This window comes from Bos grunniens, chromosome 1, assembly GCF_055505025.1.
Source record: "Bos grunniens cultivar Pamir isolate PY7600 chromosome 1, Bosgru_T2T1.0, whole genome shotgun sequence".
NCBI classification, from domain to species: domain Eukaryota; kingdom Metazoa; phylum Chordata; class Mammalia; order Artiodactyla; family Bovidae; genus Bos; species Bos grunniens.
This window is the reverse complement of record NC_141165.1, coordinates 293,606-307,933: the sequence shown is the minus strand read 5'-3', so window position 1 is coordinate 307,933 and position 14,328 is coordinate 293,606. Positions and strand designations below refer to the sequence as shown.

The 14,328-nt window shown below is 51.1% G+C and overlaps 1 protein-coding gene across 7 annotated transcripts in view; it reads left to right on the top strand.

Annotated features, from left to right (window-relative positions):
* Positions 1–14,328, top strand: part of KAT2B (lysine acetyltransferase 2B) — a 97,405-nt gene that overhangs the window by 4,540 nt on the left and 78,537 nt on the right. The gene's annotated exons all lie outside the window — the stretch shown is intronic.

The following is a 14,328-nucleotide window of genomic DNA, read 5'->3' as shown; positions in this document are numbered from 1 at the left end:
AAGGTGAAAAGTGAAAGTGAAGTCGCTCAGTCGTGTCCGACTCTTAGCGACCCCATGGACTGCAGCCTACCAGGCTCCTCCGTCCATGGGATTTTCCTGGCAAGAGTACTGGAGTGGGGTGCCATTGCCTTCTCTGCAATACTGCACTAAAAATTACTAAAAACAAGAAAAGAAATTGCCTGGCGCTGTGCTCAGGGTCCCAGTCAGGGGCCACCAAGCAGTTACAGAGGACTCAGTTGATGGGATTCTGGGCTGAGAGCCATACTTGAGAGAGAGACGTGGGCACAGGGCTAGAAAATTAGTCATTTAAAAAATAATGGTTTATCATCTAGAAGGGGCCCTGAGTGTGAAACGCATCGGGCACAGGCACAGGTGCTGCTGTGAGAGAGAAAGCTCCCTGCGCTGGGGGTGTCGGGGCCGCTGGCAAACGGGGGGGCGAGAACCAGCCTTGAAGTTGCGGGGAGCGCGGGAAGCCTCTGTTTGCGTTTGTCCGTCCTCCTGGGAGCAGACTGCTGTTCCAGCATCTGGAGCAGCGGCTCTTCTTACCCAGGAGCCCTTGTGCCTGCCGCGGGATGTTTGGCAAAGTCTGGGGACATTTTCGGCCATTGTAACGGGGGGAGGCGGCCCTGGTGGCAGCTGGTGAACAGGCCTGGGGTGTTGGTGACGGCCCATAGTGCGGACCACCCCTCCCCACCCACCGCGGGGACCCGGCCCCTGAGACAACGGTGCAGAAGCCGAGAAACTGCCTCAGGAGAACGTTGATTTGTCCCCCAGTACCATAACTTTGCAGCTGGGGAAAAAATGAATACTTTTCATGTTAATTTGAATAGCACTCAAAACCTGAAAAAAATCTCATTTGTGAATCCTGGGCATATTTTTAAACAGCTTTATTTTGGTATAATTTATAGACCATGAAACTCATCAACTGTGTGCAGTCAGATGCTTTTGAGTAAACGTGTCCAGTAGTGCTTACAGGACTGCAGTCCAGTGTTATCACCGTGCCATCCCTCCCACCCCCCAAAAGTCTGGGCCCCACCCCCCACCTCCCACTGTGGGCACCCTTTTAAAAGGTGATGTTTTATAAAAGTAAGGTGATTGTTGGTTTGCAAACAGAAACTCAGCTGAAAGTGGAGACATTTTCAGATCAGCAATATTGTTACAGCAAAGCACAGCACACCCAGGTGGGTAGATAAAATGTTTAAAACAAAAAAAACCTTCTCAGCCTCTAGCCACATTGCTCTAAAATGGGGTGCCGTGGAACCAGGCACTTGGGCAGAACGTTTCATTTGGCAGGCACCATACAGAAAGTGAGAAAGATGACCAAGTTGGATTATGTCCTCCTGAACTCTCAGAGAAGATTGAAATGCCAGCCTGCAAAGCCTTCAGATTACAATTTGCAGTTTTATGTAACTGAGAAAAGTAGTTTATAGGGCAAAACAGCACAAAAATCTGCTGAGGACTGTTTTGTTTTAGGAAGCCTGTGATTGCAAAAATAAGCGTTTTGTGAGCCCGTGCTGGTGGGTCTTGTGTGTGTGTGTGTTTACCGTTCAGTAGATCTAAACTTGGTTACCTTCCACACTGGCAGGATTTAATCCTGCGTCCATTTAATTCTGTAAATCCACGGGTCTGACCGGTCATAGGGATCGTTGAAGGTGAAACATGCAGTTTCATTCCAGGTACCGTGGAACAATCAGAACATCTCCTTCTCAGATGAGAGACCTGGATACTCAACTCAGTGCCAGTAAAGCCTGGGTGTCTGCGGCTCAGCGGCTTCTGACGGAGTTGTCTGTTCCATCCTGAGAGGAAGGTTCGGGAAGAGCTGTCAGAGGTTTCTGGCTCTGGACAGCCTCCTAATTTGAACCCTACTCCACGCTTTGAATCTGCCGCGGTGCCTGTGCGGGACTGCAGGCCAGCCGACCCCCTGGAGGGGGGCCTGCCCCCCAGCCTGGTGCCCCCGGGCAGGCCTCACCTGCCTGCCTTTCAGTCTCCTCGTGGGTGGAGCGGGTGGCAGGGGCCGCTTCGAAGGTTTACCGTGAAGACAAGATTGTCGAGCTTCTCCGAGCCTTCTTAGGACACAGGCGTTCCACGGACGTCTGTGCTATTTTTTAAGTTTCCTTTGCTGTCAGCAGTTTTGTCGCTAGCTAGCGTTTTGCTGCACATCATCTGATGCTTCCACCTGGGGGAACGAAAGGCTGGGAGGTCGTCTCAGCCACTGCAGGGCTGAGAGCGGAGGAGGGAGCCGCCCGCACCCGCGTCCTCGTGTCCCAGGCGGGGAGGGCGCCTTCCTGCAGATGGTTTATCGAGGCCTGCGTTCGTGGCAGGCCTTCTCCTGCTCCCGATTGGTGTGTACTGTGCTCCTGTTGAGAGAGATGTTCAAAGGCTTTCTCTAGTTCATTGAGACGCGCAGGCCGTAACGTGAGCAGAGTAAGTGTTCTTTATGACTGACCCGGGCAGACAGATGCATGCCCTAGATTGTTTTAAAGCTGACAATCAAGAGCGCCACCGCTCTGGCCCCAGAGAGTTCCCTGTGGAAGGGAGATGAAAGGGATATCGACTCCGGCCGTCCCAGGTGCCAGATGGGCTGGAGAGGTGAGGACTCGCAGGTCCTGGGAATTTAGGAGTCCCTGAACAGCTCCAGATAAGACTGCACATGCGGCAGAATTTCAGCACAATCCAGACGAAACAGTCTCTCTACACTTGTGCTGCGCAGCTGGTGCAGTGCTCAGGTCTTCAGTGTGTGTGAGGATTTGGGGGTGCGCGTTTGCATATTTGCACGTCTGTGCCATTGTCACGCAGATAATGCTGTGGAGCGTTTCCAGCCCCCAGAGGACCCGCATGCGCCCTCCCCACTGCCAGGACTCTCCTTCCTGATGCTCCTTGCCTCCTGGCAGCTTTGCCTCCTGTGGAGGTCACATCAGTGGAGTCACAGCACGGCAGAGCCTCCTTGCCTCTGGCTCTGGCGCTCCACGTGGCAGCCTAGGCTGCGTGTGTGTTCTCAGCTGTAGCCCTAGTTCATAAAAGCCCATGTTTTTAAGCTAGAAAACAAGTTAAAATTGGTTAACCATTTACAGAATGGAAGTCATTGGATGTGGACAGCTTACTAGGATGAATTTTAATTAGGCTTGTGAAACTTTTATTTTATTTTTTTTTGGTGGCTGCACCGCTCTGCGTGGCTTGTGGGCTCTCAGTCCCCTGACCAGGGATTGAACCCAGGCTCCCGGCAGTGACCATGGCCTCCTAACCCCTGGACTGCCGGGGAAGTCCCCTGATTAGGCTTCTGAAAGAAAAGATGGGAATTTGATCTTGAGATGTACAGGAAGAACCCACGAGGGTAAGACTGTGGCGGGAAATCTGGGAGGTGTGCTGGCTGCTCTGATGGAGACAGGGGCTGGATGAGACGCGGGCCCTGCAGCCTGTGGCCTCCCTCCTCCCTGCAGCCCTTGGGGAGCCCTTGCCGGTGAATGTCACGCCAGGTCCTGCCATCGCCCCCCTTGTCTCTGGACGGTGACTGAGCTGTACACTGTGTCCTGTGGGCCACGCAGAGCCATGCATATTGTGTGTGGTGGCTGGAGTCTGGTCCAGAAGGCTCCAGTGGACGCCGACACCTCCCTGTTACCTGCCCAGGGGGTGGACACGCAGCACAGAGACCGTTCCTCCTGGTTCACACCCACCCGGTCTCCAGAACTGTCTGCTGAGGCCGCTAAGGGCCCCGTCCTCCCCAGGAGTGGCAATGAGGCAGCTCGATTACTGTACAGCCTCTGGTTTTCCCAAACAACTCATCCTTGAAAACCCGTGTTAAATATTGAAGATAAGCTTACTATTTAATGGAATCATATGGACCATAAAGTAATCTTTTCTGTAGTTGATACGGTTAGCACACCTGGATTTTCATCTTTCTGTCTTGTGTGTGCGTATATATAACAGGGGGGTGTTATCCCCATTTATATATTCACTTAACATTTGTTTCCAAGGGCAATTTAGGAAGACTGCCACTCAGGTGGGCTTTCTTTTTTAAAACTGCTTACTGGAGTGCAGTTTCTGAACAGCGTTGTGTTAGCTTCCGGTGTCCAGCAGAGCGAATCAGTTACACACAAAACCACCCTGTTTTGATTCTTTCCCGCTCAGGTCATCACTGAACACTGTGCTGCACGGTACGTCCTTGAGTGAAAGTGAGAGTCGCTCAGTCGTGTCCCATAGTCCATGGAATTCTCCAGGCCAGAATACTGGAGTGGGTAGTCTTTCCCTTCTCCAAGGGATCTTCCCAACCAAGGGATCAAACCCAGGTTCTCCTGCATTGCAGGCGGATTCTTCACCAGCTGAGCCTCCAGGGAAGCCCACAGTGTGCCCTTGTTTTCTGTGTTACACATGGCAGTGTGTTTATGTCCATTCCAATCTCCCAATTTATTCCTCCCCACACGATAGGCTTTCTTTAATTTGTTCTTCTGTTTGTACCCAGAGGCCCAGACACAGGACTTACTATGTTTTTAAGCAGGAGTCAAATGCATTTATTTTGGAAAAAAAAGTGTGAGTGATGTCTCTAATGATTCCCTTGGAGTGACGCACCACCTCACCTTAGGAGGAGTTTTCCTGTAGTCTCTTCAGTGACCTCAGGGCAAGGTGTGAGGGGGTATTTCCATAGAGTCCACACCATCAAGCTGGCCCCCACCTACGCTGGGCATGGGCAGCCTCCTGGGAGGCTTCTGTGGTCTTCGGGAGAGTCCAGAAGTGCAGGGTGACTCCTAACATCCTAGTGACTGATGGCCGCTGCTCGGCTTGGCCGAGTTTGCATCGGCTCTAACAAGCCGGTGTTGAAACTGGCTGGCAGAAGGCCAGGGAAGCCAAGGTCAGCGCACTGAAACAGCGCCGTGAGTCCTGGCAGCCAGGCCTTGCGTGTCCCCGCAGGACCACCTGCCCTGCCATCCCCCGGGGATGTGTCCACGAGCGCTGGCAGGATGGGGGGTGGGGGGGCTCCCCAACATGCTGTGAGTCTGCGGGGCGGTGAGGGTCCCGCCCCCTGCACAAGCCTTGGATCTCAGGGCTGTCAAGCGGAGAGAGGGGTCCTGCCAGCATCCCCGTTCATCCGGCAAACCCTCCTGGATCGCGCCGGGCGCTGGCCTAGACACAGGGACACAGCGACAGATGGGCGCTCGCTCTGGGAGAGCTTGCTTTCTGGTGGCAGAAGCAGACAGTAAACAAGAAAATAGCAGAGAGTGCTAAGTGCCGTGCACACACAGTGAAAACAGAGCCGTGGACAAGGCTCCCTGGGCGGCTCCGCCAGACGTGTGCCCGGAAAGCCCTCTCTGAAGAGGGGACTGTCCTGGACCTGAGTGATGGCAGGGAGCCAGCTCTGCATGGGGCCCCGGGACCCGGGGAGAGGCTGCCGCAGAGACTCCAACCCAGGGGGCTTGGCGGAGTCACAGGCAGCTGGGACCACTAGGCTGGGGGAGCGGGGGTGAGGTGGGGGAGCCGATGGGGCCCCTCCATTGGATCATCCTCACAGGGTGAAATGATCTGATCTCCCACTTCCGAGCAGTTTCAACAAATACATAGCCAGACCCAGAACGTTTTTGTCACCTTGGAAAGTCCCCCCAGAAGCAACCGCGGATCTAGTGTGTATCCCGCTAAGCTTAGTTTTGGTATTCCTGCATTTCTTACAAATGACCCCACATGGCACACACTGTTCCTTTTTCACTCTGCTCAGGGTTTTGGGGGTTCATTCATGTTGCTGCATGCATCAGTAGTTTACTTCTTTTTATTGTTGAGAAATAAATCCACCGTATGGATGTACTGTGGTTTATCTGTCTACCTGTTGATAGATCTGGCCTGTTTCCAGTATCTTCAGAGAAGACATGCTTATTTTAAGCATCCTCTTTGGCTGCTCTAAGAAGGATAAAGTGTGTAAGAGAAAGAGTAGAAAAAGAGGGCCATTTGAAGTTATTACAGGCTGGGTCTAAGTGGATGGTGGCTTGGATGAAGGCAGAGGACAGGTGAGGAGACAGCTTGAGGCTGTATTATGAGTTTAGAAGCAACAGGATTTGAGTTACTGGGGGGGTGTGCTGGCGTGTGAAGAAAAGACAGGTGAATGTGTGTGATGTGTAGGTTGTTGGCCTGAGCAGCTGAGAGGAGGGAATCCATTTATCAAGATGGTGAGAGAAACCACGGGAGAAACATTCAGATGGGTCGGAGTTGAGAACTCTCTTATGGACGTGTTACAGTGTGATTCTGAGTCAAGGGTGATGTTAAAGTGAGATGATTCATTTAGCAGTTGTGTGTAATATCTGGAGCATTCTAAATAGTTAGCAAATGGTGGCTACTATTCCCGGAGAAGGCAATGGCAACCCACTCCAGTCCTCTTGCCTGGAAAATCCCATGGACGGAGGAGCCTGGTAGGCTGCAGTCCATGGGGTCACGGAGAGTCGGATACGACTGAGCAACTTCACTTTCACTTTTCATTTTCATACATTGGAGAAGGAAATGGCAACCCACTCCAGTGTTCTTGCCTGGAGAATCCCAGGGACGGGGGAGCCTGGTGGGTGGCCATCTATGGGGTCGCACAGAGTCTGTGCGACTGAAGCGACTTAGCAGCAGCAGCAGCAGCTACTATTCCAGTTACAGGCAGCACTAATTAAATCTAAGTGTCTGCAAAGATGAATGGATAGAGAGGTGTGGTGTGTATACACACTGGGTTGTTCAGTTCAGTTCAGTTCAGCTCAGTCGCTCAGTCGTGTCCGACTCTTTGCAACCCCATCGCAGCACGCCAGGCCTCCCTATCCATCACCAACTCCCGGAGTTCACCAAAACTCATGTCCATCGAGTTGGTGATGCCATCTCATCCTCTGTCATCCCCTTCTCCTCCTGCCCCTAATCCTTCCCAGCATCAGAGTCTTTTCCAGTGAGTCAACTCTTTGCATGAGGTGGCCAAAGTATTGGAGTTTCAGCTTCAACATCAGTCCTTCCAAAGAACACCGAGGCCTGATCTCCTTTAGAATGGACTGGTTGGATCTCCTTGCAGTCCAAGGGACTCTCAAGAGTCTTCTCCAACACCACAGTTCAAAAGCATCAATTCTTCGGCGCTCAGCTTTCTTCACAGTCCAACTTTCACATCTATACATGACCACTGGAAAAACCATAGCCTTGACTAGACGGACCTTTGTTGGCAAAGTAATGTCTCTGCTTTTGAATATGCTATCTAGGTTGGTCATAACTTTCCTTCCAAGGAGTAAGCATCTTTTAATTTCATGGATGCAGTCACCATCTGCAGTGATTCTGGAGCCCCCCAAAATAAAGTCTGACACTGTTTCCACTGTTTCCCCATCTATTTCCCATGAAGTGATGGGACCAGATGCCTAGTTTTCGGAATGTTGAGCTTGAAGCCAACTTTTTCACTCTCCTCTTTCACTTTCATCAAGAGGCTTTTTAGTTCCTCTTCACTTTCTGCCACTGGGCTGTTGCTTAGTCCTAGAATGGATGAAATGATGTCACTTGCCACAGCAGGGATGGATCTAGGGATTATCCTACTAAGTGAAGTAAGACGAATGCCATATGGTATCACTTACATGTGGACGCTAAAATAGTACAAGTGAACTTACAAAACAGAAACAGACTCATAGAAAGCAAGCTTATGGTCCCCAGAGTGGGGGGTGGATACCTTAGGAGCCTGGGTTTAACGTATACACACTGCTGTGTGCAAAACAGGTGAACAGCAAGGCCCTGCTGTATAGCACAGGGCACTGGATTCAGTGTCTTGTGAGAACCTGTTAACACACAGTGTAACTGAGTTACTTTGCTGTACACCTGGAACGCACACAGTATTGTAAGTCAGCTAAACTTGAAAAAAAACCAGTGCTAAGTGGTGATTATTGATCTTAATACAGTGACTTGCCCAACTGGAGGCCAAGGAAGAGTGAGTAAACAGAAACAGTGGGAAACAGGGTCCCCTGGGTAAAGAGGAGAGCGGCTGACGGAAGGTCTTGGGTTTCAGGCAGAAAACTTCACACTGAATCCGCGTGCTAACAGTGTCTTTGCACCAGGAAGGAAACACAGGATATTTTAGAGCCAGGAGGTCGAGGTCGAGGTTTTGGCGTGGGGTGCTTGCTCCTTGGCCAGCTGGGTGAGCGCAACAAGCAGGCCTCTCTGAGCGCGGACTCGCGGGTCCTGCAGGCCCTGGGGTGGGGAGATAGGACGATGCAGGGGACAGTGGCCTTGGGAGCTGCAGACCCAAGGGCTTGGTTTTGCTGGTGGCGTTTTTGAGCGGAGCTCGTGTTCCGTGCAGGGCGGGGCGGGCGTGTGCTCAAGGTGGGGGGGGGCCGTTCCTTCCAGCCGCTGGTGGGGGGCTGCGGGGCCTGGTGGTGAGAGAGGAGTGAGCCAGGAGAGGCTTCGAAAGGAGAGCCAGGTGGCCTGGGATGGGGCCTCGCAGCCAGGTGGTCGTCCTGGGAGCTGGGGACGTGGATGTAGGGAAGGGCGGTGGGCAGGCTGCTGGGGCTGAGGGCAGCCTCGAGAACCTGGCGGAGGAGCCGGGTGGGGAGCGGGGTGGGGGCCTGCTCTGCAGCTGGTGGGGCTGCGAGGCTGACCGGCGCGGTCTGTGCCACTCGTCTGGTCGGTTCGGTGCCGAGACAGCAGGTGGGACCAAGGGGTCCCATCACCGGCAGCCCGAGGGGCCCCTGCCCGCCCTGGAGGCCGTGCCGGCCGCTTTGGGAGTCTCTGGCGAAGCCCACGGTGGGCACGCACGCCGGTCGAGGCCCCAGGAACGTCCACGGCTCTGCGCTCCGTGGCCGCAGCCTCCTGAGCCCCTCCGGGGGATGCTGCTGGCTTTGGGCCTGGAGGGCTGACTCGGCTGAGATGAGGGGTCCGGTCCCTCGTAGGCCGGCCGCGGCCCTGGAGTTGTTCTGACGGCGTCTGGAGGTCACGGGGGTCACCGTGAAGACTCAGGTCTTGACTTGACTCCAGCCTGGATGCAGGGACGGCTTCCGGAGCCAGGGCTCTCCTCCCAGAGCTTTCCCGTTGGTCTGATGTTGGTGCGTCTCGGAGGGTCTGCAAGGGTGCTGTGTGCATCCTGCCTGTACCCGGTGGTCTTCCCTGGGGTCATTTCTCAGGGCTGAGTTCTCTTCTCCTCTGTACCCCTGACCACTCTCCTCAGTCCTTTTTGTACTGGTTCCACGTGGCTTCCAGACCAGAATGGCACCTTTCCTCAAGGTCTGCAGAGACGCCTGTGTTTCCGAGTGCCTCACTGGTTGTCTGTTTTCTCCTTCCAATTCTGTTTCCACTTTTTTTCTTTTTTTGGCTGTACCCTGCTGCACGTGGGGTCTTGGTTCCTGAACCAGGGCTCAACCCTCCTCGCCCTGCAGGGGAAGCGCGGAGTCTTAACCGCTGACCACCATGGGATCCCCAGTTTTCACCTTCAGTCCCGGGCAAATTCCATCTCCTGAGGAAAGACTTTCTCCCCACTCCCACTTCCTTTTACCTGCGCTCAAAGCCCCCAAATCTTAAAGATCCCGGTTTCCAGTCACAGCTTTATGCTGTCTGCAGGCCGTCCACGGGCAGTTGTGTAAGCCAGAGGGATTATCACCGAGTGAGGAAAGAAAAAAGTTCGCGTCCCATAAAGGATGGCTTAGCCACTTAAATTCACAGCATATGTGGAAAGCTCCCGTTAATCAGGGAGAAGAGAGGTTTGTAACAGTCGCATCCCTGAGGCCACCTTCACATTTCGCTGCTCAAAGTGAGGTCCTCACCTCCCTTTTTAGAAATGAGATTCTGGGGCCTCATCCTGGCCCTCCTGATTCTGAATCTGCATTTTAACAAGATTGCTGAGGCAATTCGGGGGCAGATTAAAGTTTGAGAAACGTGGCTGCAAATCCCATGAGTATCATTCAAACTGCTTCCAAAGCGGTTCACTTCCAGAGACAGCATTTATTGGAATCACAGCTCATACAGCAGTCTCCGGGTGTTGTTGCTGTTTTAAAATAGGAGGAAAGAAATTTTTTTTTTCCAAATAAATACATGATTAAAAAAAAAAAAAAAGCCATGCTCACAGTTAAGAGCAGAATTCAGATGGCTCACAATGGTGGCAAATCAAATCTTAGACGCTCCCACCCCAGTCCTCCCAACCCCAGCTCGCTCTTCCTTCTCTTGGAATCATTTTCAGAAATTGTCGGTCTCCCTTCTTCTGCTCTCCTGAGGCTGCATCTTCCATTTTCTACTATAGTTTAAGGAGGGGAACTGGGGTCATTGTACAGAAACCCATTTCTGATTCCGGTAGAATGAATTTGCAAACAAGCTAGAAAGTTGCAGGGCAGCAGGTCAAAGGTGTCATTGAGAGAGGAACGCCAGCTAGAGGGCTTTTATTATTAGCCCGTCTTAATTGTTTCAGCCTCTCCACTAATTGTGAAAACAGGGCAGCCTACTTAAGGGCTTATTTCTGTCGCTTGTTATTTCTCCTTTGCTGGGGTGGATTCTGACAGGCGTGGTCACCTGGATGCTCTGACTTTTGCTTTTTCCCCGATCAGAAAGGACAGTGATGGAGACCCGCCCACCAGGGGCTGGTTTTTCATGGTGACGGTGGTTTTTAAATGTAACTTATTGAGGCTCTCCCATCTGTATTTGAGAAAATAAGCCTCAGTTTGGGACACACTGTGGAAGACTCATGTTCGAATAGATATGAGTTCAGTAGCGAGTTCTTGCCCTTTTAAACCACAGCTTTATCGAGGTATAATTTGCATGGCATAAATTCCTCTGGCTTTAAGTGTGCAATTCAATAATTTTAGGAAACTGTCTGAGTAGTCTAGTCATCACTGAAATCCAGTTTCCATTGCCCCAGAAAGGGCCTTGTGTCCTTTTGAAGTCAACCCCGTGTGCACTTCCAGCCCAGACTACCGTCGACTTTCTGCTGTTGCTGCTCAGCCGGGTCCGACGGTGCAACCCCGTGGACTGCAGCCCCCCAGGCTCCTCTGTCCGTGGGATGCTCCAGGTGAGAGTACTGGAGTGGGTTGCCATCCCTCCTCGAGCGGATCTTGCCAACCCAGGGATCGAACCCGGGTCTCCTGCATTGCAGGCAGTTGCTTTACCGATGAGCCGCCAGGGAAGCCCAGTCAACTTTCCACCTCCATACATTTGCCTTTTCTGGAGATTTATATAACTGAAATGTATTCTATGCGATGTTTTGGTGACTGGCTCCTTGCATAATGCTTTGCAGCTCTTCCCTGTGGTAGCTCGTATCATCCCATTGCTGGTTTCTGCCGTGTCGTATTCCAGGAGGTATGCACCATTTTATGAATTCACCGGTTGATGGACTTTGGGTTCTTTTCACTTTTGGCCAATATGAATAATGTTACTGAAAATGATTTTTTTTAAGTTGTGGTAGAATACGTATCACATAAAATTTATCATCTTAACCATTTTTAAGTTCAGCAGTGTTGAGAAATTCACCCTGTTGTACAATCATCATTGTCTCTCTAGTGTATTTCATCCTGCAAACGGAAACTCTGTTCTTATTGAACAACAGCTCCCCACAGCTTCAGTTACTCAATTCCTGGCAACCTCCCCTTGTCTCTATGATTTGACTACTTTTCACTCTGTGTTCTTCTGATGCACAGAAATTTTACATTTTGATTAAGTCGTGTTTTTGTTGTTGCTGTCTATGCTTTTGGTGTCCTGTCCAAGAAATCATCAACAAGTCTAATGTCAAGAAGCTTTTCCCTTATGTTTTCTGTTAAGAGTTTCATTGTTTTAGGTCTTTAATCCATTTGAGGTTAGTTTTTCTAACAACTTGATTCTTTTGCATGTGAATATTCAGTTTTTCCCTTTGTCGAAAAGGTTGCCCTTTTCCCATTGAATGGTCTTGGCCCCCTTGTCAAGAATCATTTGACCACCGATGTGAGGGTTTATTTGGGGGTTTTCTGTTAGTTTAACTTTTTATGAAACTGCTGAGTTGTCTTCCAAAGCAGCTGCTCCATGTTACAGGCCCCTTCAGCAGTGCCCAAGGACTCGTGTGTCTTCATGATCAGACGTATCACCTGCTCTTTGGATTGCGGTCATCCTCGTTGGGGAGAAGTTGTATCCCACTGTGGTTTTTGTTCTTAACCTTTGAACGTTTTGCTTTTGTCCAGCCTGGAACAGAGAAGTAGCAGAACAGACAGACACACGTGCACAACCACAGGGCCTGAACGCACTCGGTGCTTCTCAGGGCAGACTGAGCAAACGCGGGGAGGTGTCTTAACGTCTAGAGTTTCTGCCTTCTCTTCTGAGTAGCGGGAGCAATAAATCCCTTCCTCACACAGGCTGAGACGGGAATGTGTATGCAAGTGCCTGTTTTAGCCAGTGCCGTAATGTTGGAGTCACAGTTTTACTCCCTAATCCCGTCTGTATGTTTTCGCTGTGGGACATTCCCTGCCACTGGTCTAACTTCTTGGGGAAGCACGACTCTCTGGCATTTTAAGCCTGACAGCGTCCTGCTGGAGGGCCTGGCGCTCCTGCTGCGGCTCCTCTGGGTGCCAACCAGGACTCTTCAGGCCCGGAGCACCCCGCTCCCTGTCTGCCTGCCATCTAGGTCATGGTTACTTGTTTATCCAGTTCTGCTTCCTTCTGTCCTGGCTTCTGCATCCTCTGACCTCTCACCCTGGATCCTGCCGGGGCAGAGACCGTTTTTATGCCTTCAGCTTGTCGGCAGCACTGAGGCGGCCTTTTCTCTCTTGGTGCTGCTGCTCTGTAGAGATGAGCTCCTGGGGAATGAGCTCCCCACCCCCCCATGCCCGGGTTATAGCTGCCACAGTAATTGGCTTGGCAGTCACTCCCTGCGAGGTTGTCCTGCAGCTGATACTTTGTTGAAGCTGCAAGGCCAACCCCCTTGGGAGTTCCCCGAGCCAGCAGCCGTCTGGTTTAATTAAGGTGTTTTGAAGGGAGCCCTCTTATCTCAGAGAACAGTGGCGGCCGGAACATCTGGAAGGGAGATAGGGAGGCCAAGGCGGAGGGCAGGTAGCAGCAGCTTGGGGCACTTGGCAGAAAATGCGCTGCTGGCATCAGGGGTGATGCTGAGTGTTTTCTCAGGACTTGGTACGTCCTCTCTCGTAAACTGGGCTGAAGGTCCCGCACACGTTAAAAATACGGTGCACTTGGGGTTCAGCATGTCCTGTGATATTTGTACACATGTAGGAAGTACTGTTCTTTCCCACCAACATGAAAAATCCAGAAACAAGTGAGCAAAATCCAGAGACTTTCAGATATTTCAATTGGGTATAACTTTCATCACTTAGAAGCATTTAAGAAATATGGGGACTCTTCTGTACCTAAGCAGTTAGGCTCCATAGTGAAGACTTGGGTTTGGAGGGGTGAATTCCCTTTAAACTCTAGTGCAGCAACATCAATAGGAACAGAACATGTCTGTAACTTAACATTTCCTAATAGCCACTTGTATTCTTAAACTTTTTACTAGAGTTTGTTTACAATGTTGTGTTAGCATCAGGTGTACAGCAGAGTGAATCGGTCATGTGTGTACATACATCCACTCTGTTTTAGAGTCTTTTCTCATGTAGGTCATTACAGAGTACTGAGTGGCGTTTCCTGTGTTACACAGCAGGTTCTTTTTTTTTTTTTTACACAGCAGGTTCTTATCTGTTTTATGCCACTTGCATTAATTTTCTCGAAATGCCATAAAAAATGATCACAAACATTATCAGGAAGTTCCTTTAATTCAGTTTTGGAGGCCAGAGGTCTGAAATCAAGGTGTCAGCAGGGCAGGGCTCTGAAGGGTCTGGGAAGAATCCTTCCTGGGTCTTCCTAGCATCTGGTGGCTCCTGGCAGCCTTGGCCAGGACCAGGGATCGACCCGTGTTCCCTGCATTGCAGAGTGGGTTGTTAATCCCTGAACCACTGGGGAAGTTCTCTCTTGGTTTTATAGATTCTCCTCTCCAGTCTCTGCCCCTGTCTCCACAGGGCGTCTTCCATATGTGTGAGTGACTTGGGGTCCAGATCTCCCTCTCCTTTCTCTTACAGAAATACCACTTATTGGTTTTAAGGCCCGGTCTAAACTAGGCTAATTTTGTCTCAAGACCCTTAAGTAACCCCATGTCCAGACAAGGTCCCTTTGTGATGTTCTGGGTGGTCATAATCTTTGGGGACAAGTATTCACCACATAAAAAATGGAAAGAAAACACTTTCATTAGTTTTAATGTTTTACCTAATACTCTAAAATATCATTATAACATGGAGTTAGTGGAAAAGAATTCCTAATTCGATAGTTTAGCATTCTTTCCCCGCCTTTGACACTCAGTCTCTGACAACGCGGATCTGACAACGCGGCTCACCTTGGCCTTGCCCGCGGGCCTCAGAGTGGTCTGGA